General features: G+C 37.7%; 1 pseudogene; it reads left to right on the top strand.

The window, feature by feature from the left end:
- Positions 1 to 1,663: 1,663 nt before the first annotated feature.
- Positions 1,664 to 27,799, top strand: part of LOC100299976 (UV radiation resistance-associated gene protein-like) — a 50,339-nt pseudogene continuing 24,203 nt past the window's right edge.

Genomic DNA, 27,799 nt, shown 5'->3' with positions numbered 1-27,799 from the left:
AGATCTCAATTACAGGAGAAAAACTATTAAAAAATCCAACATATGGAGGCTGAACAACACGCTGCTGAATAACCGACAAATCACAGAAGAAATCAAAAAAGAAATCAAAATTTGCATAGAAACAAATGAAAATGAAAACACAACAACCCAAAACCTGTGGGACATGGTAAAAGCAGTCCCAAGGGGAAAGTTCATAGCAATACAGGCACACCTCAAGAAACAAGAAAAAAGTCAAATAAATAACCTAACTCTACACCTAAAGCAACTAGAAAAGGAAGAAATGAAGAACCTCGGGGTTAGTAGAAGGAAAGAAATCTTAAAAATTAGAGCAGAAATAAATGCAAAAGAAACAAAAGAGACCATAGCAAAAATCAACAAAGCCAAAAGCTGGTTCTTTGAAAGGATAAATAAAATTGACAAACCATTAGCCAGACTCATCAAGAAACAAAGGGAGAAAAATCAAATCAACAAAATTAGAAACGAAAATGGAGAGATCACAACAGACAACACAGAAATACAAAGGATCATAAGAGACTACTATCAACAATTATATGCCAATAAAATGGACAACGTGGAAGAAATGGACAAATTCTTAGAAAAGTACAACTTTCCAAAACTGGACCAGGAAGAAATAGAAAATCTTAACAGACCCATCACAAGCATGGATATTGAAACTGTAATCAAAAATCTTCCAGCAAACAAAAGCCCCGGTCCAGACGGCTTCACAGCTGAATTCTACCAAAAATTTAGAGAAGAGCTGACACCTATCCTGCTCAAACTCTTCCAAAAACTTGCAGAGGAAGGTAAACTTCCAAACTCATTCTATGAGGCCATCATCACCCTAATACTAAAAAGCTTTTTAAAACTTAACCTTTCATTATAGTATTAAGAGAACTGCAGACTTTTAAACATAGGAATCCTGATTCTTTTCTAAAAAATGAACATAATGCAATATTTTTCTCATTCTGTTTGTTTTATTTTACTATCATTTTCTTCTATGTGGTCAAGATGGGAGAAATAATAGAAGGTAGATTAATAGAACAGATCACATTACACAGTTATGAAAGCTAGGTCACAAACTTGTCTGTGAGTTTCCTCATCTATGATGAAAAAGCTATATGATTAATTGACTTACTCTGTTTGGGCTGCTAAAAAAAAAAATCCCATAGATTGGGTGGCTTATGCATTTATTTCTCACAGTTCTGGAGGCCAAGACTTCTAAGATCAAGATGCCATCAGTTTTGGTACCTGATGAGAGCCCACTTCCTGGCTCTTAGATGGCCATCTTCTCTCTCATAGAAGGGGCCAGGGAATTCTTTGGGTCTCTTTTACAAGGGCATTAATCCTCTAATGATTTAATCACCTCCTAAAGGCCCCATCTTCAAATACCATCTCATTCTGGATTAGGTTTGAACAGATGAATTTGGAAGTTACATAAACACTTAAACATTCAGTCTATAGCCTTAATTAGATGATTCACAATATTGGTGAGGATAACATATTATTTTTTTCAGATAACACACTGTTTTAGGGCAGTGGTTTTCAGTGTGTGGTCCATGCATCACATGGGAACTTATTAGAGATATATATTTTGGGGCCTTACACCAGATCTACTGAAACAGAAACTTTGTGGATGGTACAGCTCTCCAGATGATTCTGAGGCATGGCCAAGTTTGTGAAGAACTGTGTTAAGGTAGGAGTTGTAAATTCTGTCTGGTTGCTTTGTGCCTAGGTAGAGGTAGTTACTTTGAGCTAGGCCTTAAAGAATGAGTCAGAATTCTGTATACCATATTTCTTCCTTTAGCTAAAAATAATTTGATGCATTTTTAAAACTAACAAATTTGCTATTGTGATGTTATAGGAAATAGCATTAGCTTTGTAGTTTCATATAGTTTACCTTTGTGCAGAATGATTTGGCATTATATATTAAAAACCTAGAAATTCCACTTTTGTTTGTTTGCTTTTTTTTAATTTTATTTTATTTTTAAACTTTACAAGACTTTATTCAAAGGAAATATTTACTCAAATGTACAAATGTGAGGATACATGAATATTTGCCAAGCATTGTTTATAACAGTGAAAAAATGGTAATCTGCCTCAATGTTACTAAATAAATTATAACACATAAATCTGATGCAATTCTAAGTAACCATTTGTGCAGAGAGAGCAAATTAGTCAAGATGGTATGTTCAGGCTCTCTTGCCCTATGTTTTGCAAATAATGACTGTGTAACAGCTGAGATCATTTATAGTATTTTACATGTATGTCATGAGGTTTATGTAACAGGTGAGATCAATTATACCACTGAGCATGTGCATCACTAGGTACTCCTTTGGTCACAGGCTACTTTGTGCAGTAGGTATATATGAACTCCACCTAGAAAGCAGTGGCATTATTGCTGCATCATGGCTGTGTCTGTTGGGTCACCCACGACAGGAGAGAATATAGCATGTCTATTGCTACAGCTTTGGCATCAGCCAGGAGAGAATAATATTATGGCCGCTGAGCAGCCAGGAGAGAGGTTGTGTTGTGTTAGGTTATGCTATAGCTGCTGCTATGGCTGCTGCCTCGGCCAGGAGAAAATAAACATATCTGTAGTTCCTCTGGCTCCTCGTGTCTCCTTCCAGCCTCTTAGCTTGTGACATACCTAGCCTGGGTTCAACTAAGAGTATGTATGGACAGTGTGAACAGCCAGACAGCATCAGGAACAGGATCAGCTATACAATTGAAGAAGTCAGCATGATGAAGAGCAATACACCATTAAATGGCTATTTAGATGTCTATTTATTGACAAGACACTACATTTAAAATTTTTTTTTTATTGGAGTATAGTTGCTTCACAATGTTGTGTTAGTTTCTGCTGTACAGCAAAGTGAGTCAGTTGTATGTATACATATATCCCTTCTGTTTTAGATTTACTTCCCGTTTAGGTCACCACAGAGCACTGAGTAGTTCCCTGTGCTATACAGTAGGTTATTATTAGTTATCTATTTTATACATAGTAGTGTATATATGTTAATCACAATCTCCCAATTAATCCCACTCCCCCTTACCACTCCCCTTTGGTATCCATAAGTTTGTTCTCTACATCTGTGATTCTATTTCTGCTTTGCAAATAAGTTCATCTGTGCCATTTTTTCTAGATTCCACATACGTGTTCATATAAAATATTTTTCTCTTTTCTGTTTTTTTTTCTTACTTCACTCTGCATGGCAGTCTCTAGGTCTATTTATGTCTCTGCAAATGGATATTTCATTCCTTTTAGTATCTGAATATTGCATTGTATATATATACCACATCTTTTTTTTTTTTTAATTTTTAATTTAATAATTTTAAAACATGTGTTCCCCATCCTGAACCCTCCTCCCTCCTCCCTCCCCATACCATCCCTCTGGGTCGTCCCAGTGCACCAGCCCCAAATCTTTTTATCCATTCCTCTGTCAAAGGACATTTAGGTTGCTTCCATGTCCTAGCTATTGTAAATATTGTTGCAATGAACATTGGGGTACATGTATCTTTGTGAATTATTGTTTTCTCCAAGTACATGTTTAGGAATTAGATTGCTGGGTCACATGGTAGTTCTGTTTTTAGTTTCTTTGAGGAACCTCCATACTGTTCTCCATTAGTGGCTATACCAATTTACATTCCCACCAACAGTGTAAGAGGGTTCCTTTTTTCCACACCCTCTCCAGCATTTATTGTTTGTAGATTTTTTTAATGATGACCATTGTGACCAATGTGAGATGATACCTCATTGTAGTTTTGATTTGCATTTGTCTAATAATTAGTGATGTTGGGCATCTTTTCATGTGCTATTTTTACCATCTTTATGACAGGGCACTACAATCAGAGCAACTATGATTGAATATAAACTATGATTATAAAACATATATGTATATGAGTTAAAGTGGTAAAAATATCTTTATATACATCAGCTTGAAGATTTACAGCCACAGAATAAAATGTAAATGGTTATATACTAGAATGTTTGCATTGGAATTATTTGTGATAGATAGGTATATATTTTTATTTGTTTTTGCTTACATATATTTTCTAAAGTAAGGGATTCTCTGGTGGCTCAGTGATAAAGAATCTGGCTGCCAGTGCAGGAGCTACAGGAGATGTGGGTTCAACCCGGAGTCAGGAAGACCTGTTGGAGGAGGAAATGGCAACCCACTCGAGCATTCTTGCCTGGAAAATCCCACGGACAGAAGAGCCTCTGGTGGGTTTGCAAAGAGTCGGACGTGACTGAGTGTGCACGCTCACACACAAACACGCATTTTCTAATGTAAAACTCTATTCTTTGTGTGGGCTTCCCTGATAGTTCAGTTGGTAAAGAATCAGCCTGCAGTGCAGGAGACCCCAGTTCGATTTCTGGGTTGGAGACCCCAGTTCGATTTCTGGGTTGGGAAGATCCTCTGGAGAAAGGATAGGCTACCCACTCCAGTATTCTTGGACTTCCCTTGTGGCTCAGCTGGTAAAGAATCTGCCTGCAATGCAAGAGATCTGGGTTTGATCCCTGGGTTGGGAAGATCCCCTGGAGAAGAGAAAGGCTACCCATTCCAATATTTTGGCCTGGAGAATTCCATGTACTGTATAGTTCATGGGGGTCAAAAAGAGTTGGACATGACTGAGTGATTTTCACCCACTTTACATTCCTTGTGTAAAGAAATAATACACACTTCAAAACAAAGACTTTTAAGCAGACTTTATACACAGTTATTATTTGAGACTTGGAAATGTTCATTCTGTTCAAAAAAATGCATTTGTCCTGGAATATTCCTTTTGCTGTAACAATATACTGTCAAGTTTAGTGTTCTAAACTCTGGCATTTGTTTGTTTCTGAAAGTTTGAAGTAGTAGAAATTTTCCAAAAATTTGATTTTCTTCTTAGAAGTTCCTGGAAAATTAGAAATTGTTCTGTAGATGGAGACAAGAGACCTTGGTCTAACATTTGCTGCTAATTTTCTTTTCAAATTTGAAAATTTTAATTTCCCTGTTTTTGGTCTTAGTTTTCTCATCTATAAGAAGTTCTGAGATCAGAAGATCTCAATGGCTTGTAATAGTTTTAATATTCTAGGAATCTGCAATTAACTTAGAAACCAAACTATTTTCAGAGAATTATATGAGAAGTATGATGTCTAAAAAAATAAAATAAATTCAAACTCTCTAAAATGCAATTTTAAATGTGTTTCTGATGTTACCAGGAAGTTATTGATACTTTTATTCTTTATTATGATTTCTCCATTAATGAAATTTTAAAATAAATTATGTGCTAAAATATCAAAAGATATTTGAATGTTGGCATACTTATGACACCTGGTGGTCAAGTCAAACATCACAGCTAAATTCTAATTCTCCAGATACTTATTTCTATCTTCTGGGTAAGACATTTTGCCCCTGATTCATCCATTCATCCTGTACTATTCAGTCATTCATTCAATAAACACTTAGTGGGTCTCTAATATGTACAAGACAATTACTAGACACTTTATCATGGAAGAAAGGAGAAATAAGAGAATACATTTTTTATATGTCTGTGGTAGATTGCAGGCTATTCAAAGGAACATAATTAACTGCATGTAAAGGCAAATAATTGCAGCATGCTAGTGAGTGGGCTGCCATCTGTGGGGTCGCACACAGTTGGACACGACTGAAGCGACTTAGCAGCAGCAGTGTGTGAAGTGCACTAAATATAATTATCAAAATTAGGGATACTCTGAGGTTGTAGAAGTGATCTGTGGTTTGGAGAGGTCAGGAAAACCTTTCGTGGAGGAAGTGAGCCTTACCTTTCTTGAGGCCTCAGTTTTCCTTTTTGTAAAATACTGGTAATATTTTATTGTTGCACAGGATTGCTGTGAAAGATCTATTGAGAGTGTATATAAAGTATAGCACCTTGTCCAAAGTAGGCATTCAGCTATTTTTAACAATTATTATAACAAAATCAACGTTGATCAAGGAAGAGTTCATGTATATTAACTGTTCCTTAAATTTTATTTCAAGAATAATTTTGTTCTACCTTATATGGCTTTTTATTAGTTGAACACAACTGAGAGTACACGCACGCACACACACACACACACACACACCACACATAGAGAACATAAGACCAATTATTTTAGTTAGTTCAGTGACTAAACAAACCACAAAAAAGATAGTATTGGCCCTAGCTACATTTTGTTAAACTAACTGGTCGATTAAGCAAAACAATCAACTCAGTGGTGGGAGGCAGGGAACAGCACATTTAAAGTAGCTGTTTATCGGAATGAACTGATTGATTGCAATCAACAGTCAGTTAGTAAATACAGTTTATCAGAGAGCCAGTAAATACAGTTTATCAGAGAGCCCCATGTAGTCAACACAAATGAACCAAATAGGTTGTTTTGCACTGTATGAACTGTGCATGGGTGGACTGACTTTTACATTTTTTTTTGACTTTTACATTTTTTAATTGTTTGTGTTTAGGCATTGTCCTTGACCCTATATTGCTTTCAATAGTCAATGTTAAGTCTGTCTTATTTTCCTTTTAATTTTATAAATGTGAAGCAAACTAACTGCTTTTACAAGTGATGAAAATCACAAGAGAGTATTAAGAAAGCATTTATCCTTTTGTCCTGCAATCAAATGCATGTTATATTTCCTAAAAAATCAAACATAGGGGTTCCTAAACTGTCATTTTCATGGGTAAAATAAGCTGTATTGTAGTCTCTTTTGACTAAAAGGAAAATGTTCTGATCCAAAGCCAAGTATAAGAACTATTTCATATCTGGGATGGATATTTAACCTGGATAATGGAAGATTTGAGAAATGACAGAATTGCTATCCTTAGATATTTCAAGAGTTTCATGCATAACAGGAAGTAGGATTTATTTAGTTTTGGTAGGCAAAACTGGTTGAAATGACAGGGATGTGGGTTTTTGGCTTACTAGAGGGAAGGATTTCTAACAATTATGATTGCTAGAAATGTAACTGTCTACATTAACAACTTTTTCACTGAACTTGCCCTAAGAGCTGAAGTAGAGGCAACCCCTTTTGCTACATCTACCACCAGATATCTTTTAGTCCTTCACACACTCTGGTAGTTGCTTGCAATGGTTGCAAGGATAGTCTCAATAAACATGAACATCTGAAGCTACTGAAATTGTATTAATAAACCCAGATCTCTAAAGTTACTGAAGCTTCAAGAAAGTGCAAAGTTATATAAACAGAGCTAATTGTGCTTTTAGACAAATTCTGAAAGAGACAATGGTTATCTGAGTTGCACTATTTTTTCCAAACCCTTATCTTCCCAAGGCCTAGTGACCAGCCAGCTCTTTCCCACGCCTTTATCCCACGTTTCATTCCTAAATGTTCATAGACTCATTTAAGCAGTCTTCTAATCCCTGGTAAGGTTGCCACTCAAAATAGGCTGATGATAGGGCAAGACAGATCTCAAATTTTGACAATACAGATAGAATTGTAAAACCAAATGGAAAACAAGAATCTTAAAATATATGTTTAGGGACTATTTGTCAGTGAAGACTTGCTTGTTGGTTATCTCTGCAAGCTTGATTACTTCTTCTTTTGACTACTAAGGAAAAAACCTGACTGAGGCTACTGCCAATATAGTGATTTTTTTTTTTTTTTGATTCCCCAAAATATCTTCGACAATACTGTTGTAGATTGGCAAGCTATTTTCAGTTTACATAGAAAAGATCTTTTGAATTTATCAAAGTTCACACTTGGATACCTCTTTGCTAGACAAGTTTATTTGTATACCCAAACATGGACTGATATTCCCTTGACTATATTTATAGACTATTTTCTGCAGAAATACTCATTCTGATGCTTTCCCTAAGGAAGGATGGGAAGCAACAGCACAAACAGTACAAGAGCAAAGTACACTGATCTTCAAATATCATTTCAGTACTCCCTCTATGCAGCTACTTACATCCTAAGATTTATCCCTAGTCTACGGGCCAACAGTATAGCCTTGTGGATTCTGTGTCACTTCATCAGCAAGAATAATAAAGCCATTATTTCCATAATCAACTTCTCTGTGGCTAATTGTGCTCACGTGCTGTCCTTAACCCTTCTGGATTTACTATTAAATCAGCCACCATTGGCCTTTCCAGAGAACCCGTTTCTTTCTGTACTTTTACCTGAATTATCTCAATATCTATGCCAGCATTTGTTTCTTGACATGTAACAGCCTTCAGAGATACTTCTTTCTCCTCAAGCCCTTCAGGACCAGAGGCTGGAATAGGTACGATCTGAGCATCAGTGCTGCAATCTGAGTGATGGTAGGGACTGCCTGTTTGCCACTTGCAATTCTGAGAAATGTTGGATTAGATAACAACACTGAACACTCTGAGCCCTGACTTGCTGATTTAGGGTTTCAATACATTAGCATAGCATCTACTATTGGCATGATAATTGTAGTTGAACTTGGAAAGTTTGTGTTCTCTGTTGTAATTATTACTTATTGTACAGGGAGAACAGGAAAACTTTTACAAGAATTCCAAGTTCTTCCTCAAACCACCAAAGATAAAAAAGGCTTTGTGGATGGTCCTTATATGTGTGGTAGTATTCACTGTGTGTTTCACACCTTACTACCTCAGTTTCTCATTCTTTATGGTGGTGAAGCAATAAACTCTTTTAAAACTGCTCCTTTATTAAGAGCACTCTATTTTTCCATATAATTTCCCTGTCTCTTGTAAATCTAAATTGCGGTTTTGATCCAGTTGTGTATTATTTTAAGATCTCAGAATTTTCTGATGGATTTTCAGAAAGTGGTAGTTTGGTTCTTCAGTCATGTGTGAAATGCAAGGATAGTGCTTTGGAAATTCAGCATAGGAAAGAGGGTTTTAAAACTATCTCTCTTGAATTTTGGGACGCTTCCAAAGTAATGTAAGAAAAGAATTACTTTTAAAATTAAAAGAATAATCTATATGCTCTATGAATTTATCTATGTCATCTTGAAGATCTTTCTTTAAAAAAGTTTTATACTTAAATGTGCCTCAAACATGGCACTCTTCCATTCATCCTCAAAATGATGATTCTTAAAAAAAATTAATGCTTATATTTTCTGTCAAAATGGAAGCATTGTTCTATGGAGCATATGTATGACAAAATATTTTTCCTTACAGAAAAGGATAAATAAAATCAATTGTACACCTGTTCCTCAACAATGGGTACAAAATTTTCACCTTCTCTTGTAAGAAGCAAAATGCAAATTGAAAACAGATGGACACAGATGAATTGTCTACACATTTTTAAATGCACAGGAGAGTAACACAATCCTAGCCTTACCAAAAAAAATATACAGAGGTGGAGTGGCCAAGGTGACAGAGTAGGAAGACCTGATCTCACCTTCTTCCACAGTTCAGTTAAGTTCAGTTCAGTTGCTCAGTCGTGTCCGAATCTTTGCGACCCCATGAATAGCAGCACGCCAGGCCTCCCTGTCCATCACCAACTCCCGGAGTTCACTCAGACTCACGTCCATCGAGTCAGGGATGCCATCCAGCCATCTCATCCTCTGTCGACCCCTTCTCCTCCTGCCCCCAATCCCTCCCAGCATCAGGGTCTTTTCCAGTGAGTCAGCTCTTCGCATGAGGTGGCCAAAGTACTGGAGTTTCAGCTTTAGCATCATTCCTTCCAAAGAAATCCCAGGGCTGATCTCCTTCAGAATGGACTGGTTGGATCTCCTTGCAGTCCAAGGGACTCTCAAGAGTCTTCTCCAACACCACAGTTCAAAAGTATCAATTCTTCGGTGCTCAGCTTTCTTCACAGTCCAACTCTCACATCCATACACGACCACTGGAAAAACCATAGCCTTGACTAGACAGACTTTTGTTGGCAAAGTAATGTCTCTGCTTTTGAATATGCTATCTAGATTGGTCATAACTTTCCTTCCAAGAAGTAAGCGTCTTTTAATTTCATGGCTGCAGTCACCATCTGCAGTGATTTTGGAGCCCAGAAAAATAAAGTCTGACACTGTTTCCACTGTTTCCCCATCTATTTCCCATGAAGTGATGGGACCAGATGCCATGATCTTCGTTTTCTGAATGTTGAGTTTTAAGCCAACTTTTTCACTCTCCTCTTTCACCTTCATCAAGAGGCTTTTAAGTTCCTCTTCACTTTCTGCCATAAGGGTGGTATCATCTGCATATCTGAGGTTATTGAGATTTCTCCCAGCAATCTTGATTCCAGCTTGTGCTTCATCCAGCCCAGCGTTTCTCATGATGTATTCTGCATAGAAGTCAAATAAGCAGAGTGAAAATATACAGCCTTCACATACTCCTTTTCCTATTTGGAACCAGTCTGTTGTTCCATGTCCAATTCTAACTGTTGCTTCCTGACCTGCATACAAATTTCTCAAGAGGCAGATCAGGTGGTGTGGTATGCCCATCTCTTTCAGAATTTTCCACAGTTTCTTGTGATCCACACAGTCAAAGGCTTTGGCATAGTCAATAAAGCAGAAATAGATGTTTTTCTGGAAGTCTCCTGCTCTTTTCATGATCCAGCAGATGTTGGCAATTTGGCCTCTGGTTCCTCTGCCTTTTCTAAAATCAGCTTGAACATCTGGAAGTTCACGGTTCACATATTGCTGAAGCTTGGCTTGGAGAATTTTGAGCATTACTTTACTAGCGTGTGAGATGAGTGCAATTGTGCGGTAGTTTGAGCATTCATTGGCCCTGCCTTTCTTTGGGATTGGAATGAAAACTGACCTTTTCCAGTCCTGTGGCCACTGCTGAGTTTTCCAAATTTGCTGGCCTATTGAGTGCAGCACTTTCAGAGCATCATCTTTCAGGATTTGAAACAGCTCAACTAGAATTCCATTACCTCCACTAGCTTTGTTCGTAGTAATGCTTTCTAAGGCCCACTTGACTTCACATTCCAGGATATGTGATTCTAGGTGAGTGATCACACCACTGTGATTATCTGTGTCATGAAGATCTTTTTTGTACAGTTCTTCTGTGTATTCTTGCCACCTCTTCTTAATATCTTCTGCTTATGTTAGGTCCACACAATTTCTGTCCTTTATCAAGCCCATCTTTGCATGAAATGTTCCCTTGGTATCTCTAATTTTCTTGAAGAGATCTCTAGACTTTCCCATTCTGTTGTTTTCCTCTATTTCTTTGAATTTCCTCAATTTCTGACAAAAATGTGGTCCACTGGAGAAGGGAATGGCAAACCACTTCAGTATTCTTGCCTTCAGAACCCCATGAACAGTATGAAAAGGCAAAATGATAGGATACTGAAAGAGGAACTCTCCATGTCAGTAGGTGCCCCACATGCTACTGGAGATCAGTGGAGAAATAACTCCACAAAGAATGAAGGGATGGAGCCAAAGCAAAAAGAATACCCAGTTGTGGATGTGACTGTTGATAGAAACAAGGTCTGATGCTGTAAAGAGCAATACTGCATAGGAACCTGGAATGTCAGGTCCATGAATCAAGACAAATTGGAAGTGGTTAAACAAGAGATGGCAAGAATGAACATCAACATTCTAGGAATCAGCGAACTGAAATGGACTGGAATGGGTGAATTTAACTCAGATGACCATTATATCTACTACTGCTGGCAGGAATCCCTCAGAAGAAATGGAGCAGCCATCATGGTCAACAAAAGAGTTCAAAATGCAGTACTTGGATGCAATCTCAAAAATGACAGAATGATCTCTGTTCATTTCCAAGGCAAACCATTCAATATCACAGGAATCCAAGTCTATGCCCCAACCAGTCACGCTGAAGAAGCTGAAGTTGAACGGTTCTATGAAGACCTACAAGATCTTTTAGAACTAACACCCAAAAAAGATGTCCTTTTCAATATAAGGGCCTGGAATGCAAAAGTAGGAAGTCAAGAAACAGCTGGAGTAACAGGCAAATTTGGCCTTAAAATATGGAATGAAGCAAGGCAAAGACTAATAGAGTTTTGCCAAGAAAATACACTGGTCACAGCAAACACCCTCTTCCAACAATACAAGAGAAGACTCTACACATGGACATCACCAGATGGTCAACACCAAAATCAGATTGATTATATTCTTTGCAGCCAAAGATGGAGAAGTTCTATACAGTCAGCAAAAACAAGACCAGGAGCTGACTGTGGCTCAGATCATGAACTCCTTATTGCCAAATTCAGACTTAAATTGAAGAAAGTAGGGAAAACCACTAGACCATTCAGGTATGACCTAAATCAAATCCCTTATGATTATACAGTGGAAGTGAGAAATAGATTTAAGGGCCTAGATCTGATAGATAGAGTGCCTGATGAACTATGGAATGAGGTTCGTGACATTGTACAGGAGACAGAGATCAAGACCATCCCCATGGAAAAGAAATGCAAAAAAAGCAAAATGGCTGTCTGGGGAGGCCTTACAAATAGCTGTGAACAGAAGAGGAGCGAAAAGGAAAGGAGAAAAGGAGAGATATAAGCGTCTGAATGCAAAGTTCCAAAGAATAGCAAGAAGAGATAAGAAAGTCTTCCTCAGCGATCAATGCAAAGCAATAGAGGAAAACAACAGAATGTGAAAGACTAGAGATCTTTTTTTACACAAGCACACCACAGTTACAAATACTTACTGGTCAATTATTGATGAGAACAACCTGAACACTAACAGAAAAGATATTTTACAACTAAAGATGTAAAGAAGCAGCCACAAGATGGAAAGGAGGAGTGGACACACAGTATAGTCAAGAGTCATATCCCTGGGTAAGTGACCCCCAAACAGGAGAATAACTGCAATTGCAGAGATTATCCACAAGGAATAAGGGTCCAAGCCCCACACTGAGCTCCCCAGGCCAGAGACATTTCACGGGAAAGATAAGCCTCTATAATATTTGGCTTTCAAGGCTAGTGGGGCTTACTTTCAGGAAAACTTAAGTGCTGTGGGAAATACAGACTCCCCTCTAAAAGGACACACACTAAATCTCACAAGCTCTGAGACCCAGGACACAAGTAACAATTTGAAAGGAACTTGGGTTATATTCACTTGCTGATCTTGGAAATTCTCTCAGAGAAGGCAATTGGGACTCACTCTAGGGTTATATACAGTGGTGACAGCCATTTTTGGACCTGTTGTCCTGTTGTGGGTGAGGCTAGGTTTTGTGTGTTGTGGTGAACAGGGCCAGTTCCAAGGGATCTCAGGGGTGTTCTTATGTTGGACCAACATCAGCAATGTTGGAAACACCATTTTGAGATTCTTTCTCTAACAGGCTGTTTGATGTAGAACCTCCTCTTAGCTCCCCTGAAACTGGCCCTGCTCACCACAACACCCAAAACACAGCCTCATCCCCAACAGGACAACAGGTCTGTGAATTCAAGACCTCAAAACTAGAGTACTCAGTATCAAGCTCGACCTACCAGTGGGCCTGAACTAGCCCTTGGGTCCAGTCTTACTCCTCAGCAGTGGGAATTAGGCCTAGGATGATTGGGTCCTAGACCTTCTCACTTGTGGGTGGACACCAATTCTGGGACCTTTTCATACTGCACCCAGAGACCCCAGGATCCTGTGGGCCAGAACTAGCCCCAGAACTCTTTTGTTCCTAGCTCTATCTACTATTGGGTGGATACCAACTCTAGGACTCCATCCCATAGCCAGAGACCCCAGATCTTAGCTCTGCACATAATGTGCTGGTAGTATTTTTGGGGATCAAAACTTACCCACTAGTGGGAAGGCAGCAACATTAGGATACCCAGAGCACCAGATCCACCCATGAGGAGATTGACACCAGCCCCAGGACAGCTTCAGCGTCTCAGCCACCTGCCTTCGGCCATGGCCCAGCCCAACAGCAGGTGGATACTAGGTATGGGATCCCAACCCTGCAGTCAACTACCTGGCACCATATACATGACATGGCACCATATACCAGTGGACTGGCACCAGTTTGGGAACTCTCCCGGTCATGCAGCTAACCATGGAAGGACCCTGCCCCATATACCAGAAGCTGGCAATCTTCACGCAAGGCAGGGCCTGGCAGCCAACTAGATTAGGAGACAGCCATGCTTACAAGTTTCTATAGTTGTCAGCTTATCATAGCAGAAAGACCCACATAACCCATACAGAGGCCACTCCAAAAGCATATAGCTCTGGTGACACGAAGGAAGTATGCTGTTAAGCCCCATAGCATGTCTCCTACATAAAGCCATTTCTCTAAGGTAGGGAAATGTAAACAGTTTACCAAATACATAGAAATGAAAGAAAATTAGACAAAATAAAGTGACATAGGAATATGTTTCAAATGAAGGAACAAGGAAAAAAAATCCCAGAAGAACTAATTGAATTGGAGATAAGCAACTACCCAATAAAGCATTCCTAGCAATAATCTTAAAGATGCTCAAAGAACTCAGGACAAAAAAACAGTTGGACACAGTTAGAACAGTAAAAAAAAAGAGTTAGACAATATAAAGAGGCACCAAACAGAGATAAATAATGCAGTAACAATTAAAAAACACACTTAGATGAGTCAACAGTAGATTAGATAATATTATACTTAGGGATAGATCAGCAAACTGGAAGACATAATAGAGGAAATTATTTTAGCCAAACAGAAAAAAGAAAATAGTAAAAAATATGGGAATATTTTAAAAGACCTCTGAGATGGCATAGGGATGAGATATGGTTATATAAATATATTAAATATATATATATATTTCATGATAAGCACAACTGAAAATCCATAATAGATGCAGAACGCCAAAAACTGAAAAGAATCCAAACATAACACTGAAGATAGTTACCAAATCATAAGGGAAGACAGCAAAAGTAAAATAAAGGAACACAAAGGAATATGTCTATCGGGAATTACTTTAGATATAAATGGACTTTACTTTCAAATTAAAAGAGAAGAGTGGCTGAATGCATATAAAAATAAAGCCCATATATTGGGCTGAGCAAAGAGTTCCCTTGGAGCCTCAAAAAAACTTTTTGGCCAACTCAGTATATGCTACTTATAAGAGATTCACCTAGGTTTTGAAGACACACATGAACAGAAAATGAGAAAATGGAAAAACATATGCCATGGAGTGGAAATGGAAAGAAAGCAGAGGCAGCAATATTTCTATCAAACAAAATAGACCTTAAAACAAACACTATAATAAGACAAAGAAGGACATTACATAATGATAAAGGGATATATACAAGAAGAATATATAACACTTGTAAGTACATATGTGCCCAGCATAAGTACATAAGTGCCTAAAGCAAATATTAACAGACATAAAGTAAGAAATTGACAATAACATAATAAACATAGGAAACTTTAACTTCCCACCTACACAATGGACAGATCATCCAGACAGAAAATCAGTAAACACTGGCCTTAAAATTACAGAGTAGAACAACAAGAGAATAGAAATTCTTTTCAAGTGCACATGAAACATTCTCCAGGACAGATCACATGCTAGATGACAAAACAAGTCTTGGTAAATTTAAGAAAACTGAAATCATATCAACCATATTTTCTAACCACCATTCTATGGACTAGACTATAAATCAACTACATGGAAATAAACTGCAAAAATCACAAACATGTGAAGGCTTAAATAATGTGCAACTAAACAATCAATTGGGGAGGGCAGTCCTAAGATGGTGGAGGAATAGGATCAGGAGACCACTTTCTCCCCCACAAATTAATCAAAAGAACATTTGAACACTGAGTAAATTCCACAAAACAACTTCTGAATGCTGGCAGAGGACATCAGGCACACATAAAAGCAGCCCAGTGTCTTCGAAAGGAGGTAGGAAAAAATATAAAAGACAAAAAAGAGACAGAAGAGCTAGGGACAGAGCTCTGTCCTGGGAAGGGAGTCTTAAAAAGACAGACGTTTCCAAACACCAGGAAACACTCTCACTGCCGAATCTGTGGAGAGCCTTGGAACCACAGAGGGCAACATAACTGGGAGGAAAAATAAATAAATAATTAAAACCCACAGATTACAATCCCAACGGTAACTCCCCCAGTGGAGAAGCAGCGCAGATGCCTGCACCTGCCACTAGCAAGCGGGGGCTGGACAGGGAGGCGCGGGCTGCATTGCTTAGAGTAAGGACCGGGCCTGAATGCCCTGAGGGCAATCTGAAGGAACTAACTTGGGCTAGCAAACCAGACTGTGGGATATCTACCATGCAAAAAGCCCTAACCTAAGACACCGCCAGGCCCACTCACAGAACAAAGGACTGAACAGAGCTAGCCTGCTGCAGACGATCCCCCTCCGGTGACAGGCAGCCAGAGCCAAGAGGGGGCAATTGCGGCCCCAGAGACACATTATCTACCAAACTGTAAGCAGGCTTCTTTGCTAACTAAGACTTCTTGGGGTTCTGGACAGTCAACATCCACCTGAGAAGGTGTGCCGGCTGTACACCCAGAAAACTGAGCGGCAAGGATGGGGGAGGCGATAAGTCACAGTAACCGTGCTCGTCAAACACCTCATCACCTGAGCTGCTTGGACCTGGGAAGGGCACAAAACGGAGGCCCAACCGAGTCTGTGCCTCTGAGGCCTACCCGAGTACCTGAACCTGAGCGGCTTAGACCTGGGAGGTGCATGTAGCCCAGGGTGGGCCTGGGATGGTTCCCAGTGGAGCAACCTAGAGCCTGAGCAGTGTGGGCAAGGAGGGCACACACGCCATGAGCTGGGGCACGCCCATTGTGGCTGAGACACTGCGAGCACATGCCAGTGTTATTTGTTTGCAGAGTCCCTCCCTCCCCCCAGGGCGACTGAACAAGTGAGCCTAAAAAAGTGTTCAACACCACTCTCTTGTGTCAGGGTGGAAGACCAGCAAACAGAAGAAGTTAAAACTGAGCGAACCTCCTTGGAAGTGACAGATGCAACAGATTAAAATCCTGTAGTTAGTACTGACTACATCAGATCAGATCAGTCTCTCAGTCATGTCCGACTCTTTGTGACCCCATGAATCCCAGCATGCCAGGCCTCCCTGTCCATCAACAACTCCCAGAGTTCACTCAGACTTACGTCCATTGAGTCAGTAATGCCATCCAGCCATCTCATCCTCTGTCGTCCCCTTCTCCTCTTGCCCCCAATCCCTCCCAGCATCAGATTCTTTTCCAATGAGTCAACTCTTCGCATGAGGTGGCCAAAGTACTGGAGTTTCAGCTTCAGCATCATTCCCTCCAAAGAAATCCCAGGGCTGATCTCCTTCAGAATGGACTGGTTGGATCTCCTTGCAGTCCAAGGGATTCTCAACAGTCTTCTCCAACACCACAGTTCAAAAGCATCAATTCTTCAGTGCTCAGCCTTCTTCACAGTCCAAATATCACATCCATACATGATCACAGGAAAAACCATAGCCTTGACTAGACGAACCTTTGTTGGCAAAGAAATGTCTCTGCTTTTGAATATGCTATCTAGGTTGGTCATAACTTTCCTTCCAAGGAATAAGTGTCTTTTAATTTCATGGCTGCAGTCACCATCTGCAGTGATTTTGGAGCCCAGAAAAATAAAGTCTGACACTGTGTCCACTGTTTCCCCATCTATTTCCCATGAAGTGATGGGACCAGATGCCATGATCTTCGTTTTCTGAATGTTGAGCTTTAAGCCAAATTTTTCACTCTCCACTTTCACTTTCATCAAGAGGCTTTTAAGTTCCTCTTCACTTTCTGCCATAAGGGTGGTGTCATCTACATATCTGAGGTTATTGATATTTCTCCTGGCAATCTTGATTCCAGCTTGTGTTTCTTCCAGTCCAGCGTTTCTCATGATGTACTCTGCATATAAGTTAAATAAACAGGGTGACAATATACAGCCTTGACGTATTCCTTTTCCTATTTGGAACCAGTCTGTTGTTCCATGTCCAGTTCTAACTGTTGCATCCTGACCTGCATACAGGTTTCTCAAGAGGCAGGTTAGGTGGTCTGGTATTCCCATCTCTTTCAGAATTTTCCACAGTTTATTGTGATCCACACAGTCAAAGGCTGTGGCATAGTCAATAAAGCAAAAATAGATGTTTTTCTGGAACTCTCTTGCTTTCTCCATGATCCAGTGGATGTGGGCAATTTGATCTCTGGTTCCTCTGCCTTTTCGAAAACCAGCTTGCACATCAGGAAGTTCACGGTACATAGGAGGGGCCTATAGGTCTTGAGAAATATAAGCTGGATCAAGGAACTATCTGAAAACGAACTGACCCCACACTACCCACAACACCAGATAAAGTCCTAGATATATTTTTACTATTTTTACTATCATTCTTTTTTACTGATTTTTAAACATTTTAAGTCCTCTATTATTCCTTTAATCTTTATCTTTATAACCTACTATTACTTCAAAAAAAAAGAGAGAGAGAGCCTATTTTTTAAAGTAAACTTCATATATATATATATATTATAATTTTTGTGACTTTTTTTTTCTTTAATATTGTTTTTTTGAAAATCCAACCTCTACTCTAGATTTTTAATCTTTGCTTTTTGGTATTTGTTATCAATTTTGTACCTTTAAGAACCCAATCTTCAGTACCCATTTTTATTTGTGAGCGAGATTACTGGCTTGACTGCTCTCTCCCCTGTTGGACTCTCCTTTTTCTCCACCAGGTCGCCTCTATCTCCTCCCTCTCCCTTCTCTTCTCTATCCAACTCTGTGAATCTCTTAGTGTGTTTCGGACGGTAGGGAACACTTACAGAACTGATTATTGGCTGGATCTGTCTCTCTCCTTTTGATTCCCCCCTTTATCCTCCTAGCCACCTCTGTATCCTTCCTCCCTCTTCTCTTGTCTGTATAACTCCGTGAACATCTCTGAGCAGTCAAGTCTGTGGAAAGCACAGAAGGAAGTGATTACTGGCTAGCTTGCTCTTTCCTCTTTTGATTCCACATCATCTCGTTCGGGTCACCTCTAACCCCCTCATCCCTCTACTCTTCTCCATGTAACTCTGTGAACCTCTCTGGGTGTCCCTCATTGTGGAGAAACTTTTCATCTTTAACCTAGATGTTTTATCAACGGTGCTGTATAGATGGAGAAGTCCTGAGACTACTGTAAAAATAAGACTAAAACCCCAGAAGCAGGAGGCTTAAGTCCAAATCCTGAGAACACCAGAGAACTCCTGACTCCAGGGAACATTAATTGACAAGAGTTCATGAAATGCCTCCATACCTACACTGAAACGAAGAACAACCCAAGGGCCAACAAGTTCCAGAGCAAGACATACGATGCAAATTCACCAGCAACACAGGAACACAGACCTGAGCTTCAATATACAGTCTGCCCAAAGTTACTCCAAACCCACTGACATCTCATAACTCATTACTGAACACCTCATTGCATTCCAGAGAGAAGAAATCCAGCTCCACCCAACAGAACACCATCACAAGCTTCCCTAAACAGGAAACATTGACAAGCCACCTGTACAACCCCAGCCACAGCAAGGAAACTCCAAAATAAAGAGAACTCCACAATAAAGAGAACTCCACAAACTGCCAGAATACAGAAAGGCCACCCCAAACACAGCAATATAAACAAGACGAAGAAACAAAGGAATACCCAGAAGGTAAAGGAACAGGATAAATGCCCACCAAACCAAACAAAAGAAGAGATAGTAAATATACCTGATAAAGAATTCCTAACAATGATACTGAAAATGATCCAAAATCTTGAAAACAAAATGGAATCACAGATAAATAGCCTGGAGACAAGGACTGAGAAGATGCAAGAAAGGTTTAACAAGGACCTAGAAAAAATAAAAAAGAGTCAATATGTAATGAATAATGCAATAAATGAGATTAAAAAAAACACTCTAGAGGGAATAAATAGTAGAATAATTGAGGCGTAAGATAGGATTAGTGAGGTAGAAGATAGAAAGGTAGAAATAAATGAATCAGAGAGGAAAAAAGAAAAACAAATTAAAAGAAATGAGGACAATCTCAGAGACCTCCAGGACAATGTTAAATGACCCAACATTTGACTCACAGGAGTCCCAGAAGAAGAAGACAAAAAGAAAGACCATGAGAAAATACTTGAGCAGATAATAGTTGAAAACTTCCCTAAAATGGGGAAGGAAATAATCACCCAAGTCCAAGAAACCCAGAGAGTCCCAAACAGGATAAATCCAAGGCAAAACACCACAAGACACATATTAATAAAATTAACAAAAATCAAACACAAAGAACAAATATTAAAAGCAGCAAGGGAAAAACAACGAATAACACACAAGGGGATTCCCATAAGGATAACAGCTAGTCTTTCAATAGAAACTCTTCAGGCCAGGAGGGAATGGCTTAACATACTTAAAGTGATGAAGGAAAATAACCTACAGCCCAGATTACTGTACCCAGCAAGGATCTCATTCAAATATGAAAGAGAAATCAAAAGCTTTACAGACAAGCAAAAGCTGAGAGAATTCAGCACCACCAAACCAGCTCTCCAACAAATGCTAAAGGATCTTCTCTAGACAGGAAACACAAAAAGGGTGTATAAACTCGAACCCAAAACAATAAAGTAAATGGAAACGGGATCATAATTATCAATAATTACCTTAAAAGTAAATGTGTTGTATGCCCCAACCAAAAGACAAAGACTGGCTGAATGGATACAAAAACAAGACCCCTATATATGTTGTCTACAAGAGACCCACCTCAAAACAAGGGACACATACAGACTGAAAGTGAAGGGCTGGAAAAAGATATTCCACGTAAATAGAGACCAAAATAAAGCAGGAGTAGCAATACTCATATCAGATAAAATAGACTTTAAAACAAAGGCTGTGAAAAGAGACAAAGATGGACACTACATAATGATCAAAGGATCAATCCAAGAAGAAGATATAACAATTATAAATATATATGCACGCAACATAGGAGCACTGCAATATGTAAGACAAATGCTAACAAGTGTGAAAGGGGAAATTAACAATAACACAATAATAGTGAGAGACTTTAATACCCCACTCACACCTGTGGATAGATCAACTAAACAGAAAATTAACAAGCAAAAACAAACTTTAAATGATACAATAGACCAGTTAGACCTAATTGATATCTATAGGACATATCACCTCAAAACAATGAATTTCACCTTTTTCTCAAGGGCGCACGCAACCTTCTCCAGGATAGATCGCATCCTAGGCCATAAAGCTAGCCTTGGTAAATTCAACAGAAGTTGAAATCACTATTAGATCTCAATTACAGGAGAAAAACTATTAAAAACTGCAACATACGGAGGCTGAACAACACACTGCTGAATAACCAACAAATCACAGAAGAAATTAAAAAAGAAATCAAAATATGCATAGAAACGAACGAAAGTGAAAACACAACAACCCAAAACCTGTAGAACACTGTAAAAGCAGTGCTAAGGGAAAGTTCATAGCAATAGAGGCATACCTCAAGAAACAAGAAAAGAGTCAAATAAATAACCTAACTCTACACCTTAAGCAACTAGAAAAGGAAGAAATGAAGAACCCCAGGGTTAGTAGAAGGAAAGATATCTTAAAAATTAGGGCAGAATTAAATGCAAAAGAAACAAAAGAGACCATAAGAAAAAATCAACAAAGCCAAAAGCTGGTTCTTTGAAAGGATAACTAAAATTGACAAACCATTAGCCAGACTCGTCAAGAAACAAAGGGAGAATAATCAAATCAATAATATTAGAAATGAAAATGGAGAGATCACAACCGACAACACAGAAATACAAAAGATCATAAGAGACTACTATCAGCAACTATATGGCAATAAAATGGACAACTTGGAAGAAATGGACAAATTCTTAGAAAAGGACAACTTTCCAAAACTGAACCAGGAAGAAATAGAAAATCTTAACAGACCCAACAAAAGCACAGAAACTGAAACTGTAATCAGAAATCTTTCAGCAAACAAAATCCCAGGTCCAGACGGCTTCACAGCTGAATTCTACCAAAAATTTAGAGAAGAGCTAACACCTATCCTACTCAAACTCTTCTAGAAAATTGCAGAAGAATGTAAACTTCCAAACTCATTCTATGAGGCCACCATCACCCTAATACCAAAACCTGACAAAGATCCCACAAAAAAAGAAAACTACAGGCCAATATCACTGATGAACATAGATGCAAAAATCCTTTACAAAATTCTAGCAATCAGAATCCAACAACACATTAAAAAGATCATACACCATGACCAAGTGGGCTTTATTTCAGGGAGGCAAGGGTTATTAAATATCCACAAATCAATCAATGTAATACACCACATTAACAAATTGAAAAATAAAAGCCATATGATTATCTCAATAGATACAGAGAAAGCCTTTGACAAAATTCAACATCCATTTATGATAAAAACTCTCCAGAAAGCAGGAATAGAAGGAACATACCTCAACATAATAAAAGCTATATATGACAAACCCACAGCAAACATTATCCTCAATGGTGAAAAATTGAAAGCATTTCCCCTAAATTCAGGAACAAGACAAAGGTGCCCACTTTCACCACTATTATTCAACATAGTTTTGGAAGTTTTGGCCACAGCAATCAGAGCAGAAAAATAAATAAAAGGAATCCAAATTGGAAAAGAAGAAGTAAAATTCTCACTGTTTGCAGATGACATGATCTTCTACATAGAAAACCCTAAAGACTCCACCAGAAAATTACTAGAGCTAATCAATGACTATAGTAAAGTTTCAGGATATAAAATCAACACACAGAAATCCCTTGCATTCCTATACACTAATAATGAGAAAATAGAAAGAGAAATTAAGGAAACAATTCCATTCACCATTGCAACGAAAAGAATAAAATATTTAGGAATATTTCTACCTAAAGAAACAAAAGACATATTATATATATATATATATGTGTGTGTGTGTGTGTGTGTGTGTGTGTGTGTGTATATATATATATATATATATATATATATATATATATATATATATATAAAACACTGATGAAAGTAATCAAAGAGGACACTAATAGATGGAGAAATATACCATGTTCATGAATCGGAAGAATCAATATAGTGAAAATGAGTATACTACCCAAAGCAATCTATAGATTCAATGCAATCCCTATCAAGCTACCAACGGTATTTTTCCAAGAGCTAGAACAAATAATTTCAGAATTTGTATGGAAATACAAAAAACCTCAAATAGCCAAACCAATCTTGAGAAAGAAGAATGGAACTGGAAGAATCAACCTGCCTGACTTCAGGCTCTACTACAAAGCCATAATATCAAGACAGTGTGATACTGGCACAAAGACAGAAATATAGATCAATGGAGAAAAATAGAAAGCCCAGAGATAAATCCACACACCTATGGACACCTTATCTTTGACAAAGGAGGCAAGAATACACAATGGAGAAAAGACAATCTCTTTAACAAGTGGTGCTGGGAAAACCGGTCAACCACTTGTAAAAGAGTGAAACTGGAACATGTTCTAACACCATACACAAAAGTAAACTGAAAATGAATTAAAGATCTAAATGTAAGACAAGAAACTATAAAACTCTTAGAGGAGAACATAGGCAAAACACTCTCCAACATAAGTCATAGTTGGATCCTCTATGACCCACCCCCCAGAATATTGGAAATAAAAGCAAAAATAAACAAATGAGACCTAATTAAAATTAAAAGCTTCTGAACAAAAAAGGAAACTATAAGCAAGGTGAAAAGACAGCCTTCAGAATGGGAGAAAATAAGAGCAAATGAAGCAACTGACAAACAACTAATCTCAAAAATATACAAGCAACTCCTACAGCTCAATTCCAGAAAAATAAGTGACCCAATAAAAAAATGGGCCAAAAAACTAAACAGACATTTCTCCAAAGAAGATATACAGATGGGTAACAAACACATGAATAGATGCTCAACATCACTCATTATCAGAGAAATGCAAATCAAAACCACAATGTGGTACCATCTCAGGCTGGTCAGAATGGCTGCTATCCAAAAGTCTACAAGCAATAAATTCTGGAAAGAGTGTAGAAAAAGAGACCCCTCTTACACTGTTGGTGGGGATGCAAACTAGTACAGCCACTATGGAGAACAGTGCGGAGATTCCTTGAAAAACTGGAAATAGAACTGCCTTGTGACCCAGCAACCCCACTGCAGGGCATACATACCAAGGAAACCAGAATTGAAAGAGACACATGTACCCCAGTGTTCAATGCAGCACTGTTTATAATAGCCAGGACATGGAAGCAACCTAGATATCCATCAGCGCATGAATGGATAAGAAAGCAGTGGTACATATACACAATGGAGTATTACTCAGCCATTAAAAAGAATACATTTTAATCAGTTCTAATGAGGTGGATGAAAGAGGAGCCTATTATACAGCGAAGTAAGCCAGAAAGAAAAACACCAACACAGTATACTAACACACATATATGGAATTTAGAAAGATGGTAATGATAACCCTGTATATGAGACAGCAAAAGAGATACAGATGTATAGAACAGTCTTTTGGATGCTGTGGGAGAGGGAGAGGGTGGGATGATTTAGGGGAATGTCATTGAAACATATATAATATCACATAAGAAATGAATACAGGATGCTTGGGGCTGGTGCACTGGGATGACCCAGAGGAATGGTACTGGGAGGGAGGTGGGAGGCGGGTTCAGGATGGGGAACACATGTACGCCCATGGCAGATACATTTTTATGTGTAGCAGAACCAATACAGTATTGTAAAGTAATTAGCCTCCAATTAAAATTCATTTTAATATTTGGCAAAACTAATACAATTATGTAAAGTTTAAAAATAAAATAAAATTTAAAAAAAGTAAAAAAAAAAATTTAATTAAAATAAATAAATAAATAAACCATTAATGGATCACTGAAGATCTCAAAGAGGAGATTAAAAAAATACACGAAGAAAAGTACAAATGAAAACACAATGATCCCAAATTTATGGGATTCAGGCAAAAGCTTTTATGAGGGGGTAGTTTATAAAAGTGCAAGCTTTTCTCAGGAAACAAACAAACAACAAATCTCAAATTAAACCACCCAAGCTTACACCTATTGGAACTAGGAAAAGAAGAACAAAGAAAATCCAAAGTTAGTAGAAGGAAATAAATTATAAAGATCAGAGCTGAGGTAAATTAATTAGAAGCAAAAATCATAGAAAAGATCAATAAAACTAAGAGCTTTGAAAAGATAAATCAAATCAATAAATTTTTTGTCAGATTCAAGAAAAAAGAGAGGACCAAAATCAATGAAATGAGAAATGTAAAAGAAGTACAAATTATACCAAAGAAATACGAAGTATCATAAGAGCTTACTATGAACTATATACCAATAAAATGAACAACATAGACGTGTACAAATTCCTAGAAATGTACAATCTTACAAGACTAAAAAAGGAAAAAATTGAAAATATGAACAGAACAATTATCAATAAGGAAATTGAATCAATAATTAAAAAATAACTGTCTTCTGAAGTCCAGGAACCTTTGTCTTCATGAATGAATTCTCTTAAACATATAGAGAAGAGTTAATATCTACTTTTCTCAAACTAGTCAATAAATTTGCAGAGGAAGAATTGCTTTTGAATTCATTCTAAGAGGCCAACATCACTCTTGTTACCAAAACCAGAAAAGGATATCACACAAAAAAGAAAATTACAGGCCAATATCTCTAATAAACATAGATGCAAAAAATCTCTACAAAACATTAACACAACAAATACAACGATATATTAAATAGGCCATGCATCATGATCAAGTGGGATTTATTCCAGGAAGAGAAGATGGCTCAATATCTGCAAAATAATATGATATATCACATTAAGAAATTGAAGAATAAAAATCATATGATCATTTCAACAGATGCAAAATAAGCTTTTGACAAGATTCAATAACCATTTATGATAAAAAGCTCTCCAGAAAGTGAGCATAGAGAGAACACACACAATATAATAAGTATGTATATGAAAACCTACAGCTGACATTATACTCAATGGTGAAAAGCTGAAAGTATTTCTTCTAAGATCAGGAAAAAGACAACAATGCCCACACTTACCACTTTTATTTAACATAATATTGAAAGTCCTAGCTACAGGAATCAGGAATCCAAATTGGAAAGGAAGAAGTAAAACTGTTACTGTTTACAGGTGACATGATACTCTATACAAAAATTCTAAACATGTCACCAAGAAAACTACTAGAACTCATGAAAGAATTCTCTAAAGTATAGGTTACAAGATTAATACCCAGGAATCTGTTGCATTTCTATACACTAAAAAGGAATTTTAAGAAAAAAAGAGAAAGCAATCTTATTTACTATGACATGAAAAAGAATAAAATATATAGGGAAAATTCTAATTAAATAGGCAAAAGGCCTGTACTCCAAAAGCTATAGCTCATTGATTAATGAAATTGAAGAAGACACAAACAGGTGCAAAGATATACCATGCTCATGGATAGGAAGGATCAGTATTGCTAAAATAACCGTACTACCCAAGCCAATGTACAGATTGAATGCAATCTCTATCAAATAACAATGTCATTTTCACAGAATTAGAACAAATATTTCAAAAATATGTATGGAACACAAAATATCCTGAATGGCCAAAACTTTCATGCTCCCTGATTTCAAACTGTACTATAAAGCTATACTACACTAAACTATAAATCAAAATTCTATGATATAGACACATAAATTAATGGTAGAGAATAGACAGCCCATAAATAAACTTCACACTTATATGGGGCAATTAATATATGACAAAGGAGGTATAAATATACATTGGGAAAGGATCACTCTTCTGGGAAAACAGGACAGTTACATGCAAAACAAACAAATGGGGTTATTTTTCACATGATATACAAAAACAAAGCCCAAATGGATTAAATACTTTAATATAACCACCTGAAATCATAATACCTTTAAAAGAAAACATAGATAGTATTCTGTGAAATCTGTATTAGCAAGATTTTTTTGGATATGTCTCCCCAGGCAAGGGAAACAATAGGAAAAAATAAATTTAACTATATCAAACTAAAAAAAAAAAAAGCAAACAAAAAAAAATCCTTTTGAACAGCAAAGGAAACTATCAATGAAATGAAAAGGCTACATAGCAAATGGGGGGAGATATTTGTAAGTGTTTATCTAGTAAGACATTAATATCCAAGATATACAAATCACCATCAAAAAACTAAACAATTGGATTAAAAAATGGGCAGAGGACCTGAATATACATTTTCCCAAAGGCAACATACAGATGACCAAGAGACACATTAAAAGATGCTAAACATCACTAATAATCAGAGAAATGCAAATAAAAACTAAAATGAGATATCACCTCACACCTGCCAAATGGCAATTATCAAGAATTACAAAAATAAAAGTTTTGGCAAACATTTGGAGAAAAGTATACCCTTGTGCACTGTTAGTTGGAATTTAAATTAACACACTCACTATGGAAAAAATTATAGAAATTTCTCAAAGAGGTAAAAATAGGAACTATCCTACAATCTAGCAATACCACACCTGGATATTTATCCTAACAAAACAAATACAATAATTAAATATGATATATGCACTGATATTTCTTGCAAAATTATTTACAATAGCCATTATAAGGAAGCAAACCCAGTGCCCAGCAATAAATGAATGAATATTGAAGATGTGGTACATGTATGCAATTTAACATTAGTTATAAAAAGAATGAAACCTTACTATTCACAATTACATGAGAGGACCTTAAGTTCAGTTCAGTTCAGCCTCTCAGTCATGTCTGACTCTTTGCGACCCCAGGAACCGCAGCATGCCAGGCCTTTCTGTCCATCACCAACTTCCGGAGTTCACTCAAACTCATGTCCATCGAGACGGTGATGCCATCCAGCCATCTCATCCTCTGTTGTCCCCTTCTCCTCCTGCCCCCAATCCATTCCAGCATCAGAGTC

The sequence above is a fragment of the Bos taurus genome, chromosome X, assembly GCF_002263795.3.
Source record: "Bos taurus isolate L1 Dominette 01449 registration number 42190680 breed Hereford chromosome X, ARS-UCD2.0, whole genome shotgun sequence".
Lineage (NCBI taxonomy): Eukaryota > Metazoa > Chordata > Mammalia > Artiodactyla > Bovidae > Bos > Bos taurus.
The sequence above is the reverse complement of the archived record's forward strand: the minus strand, read 5'-3'. Positions and strand labels throughout refer to the sequence as shown.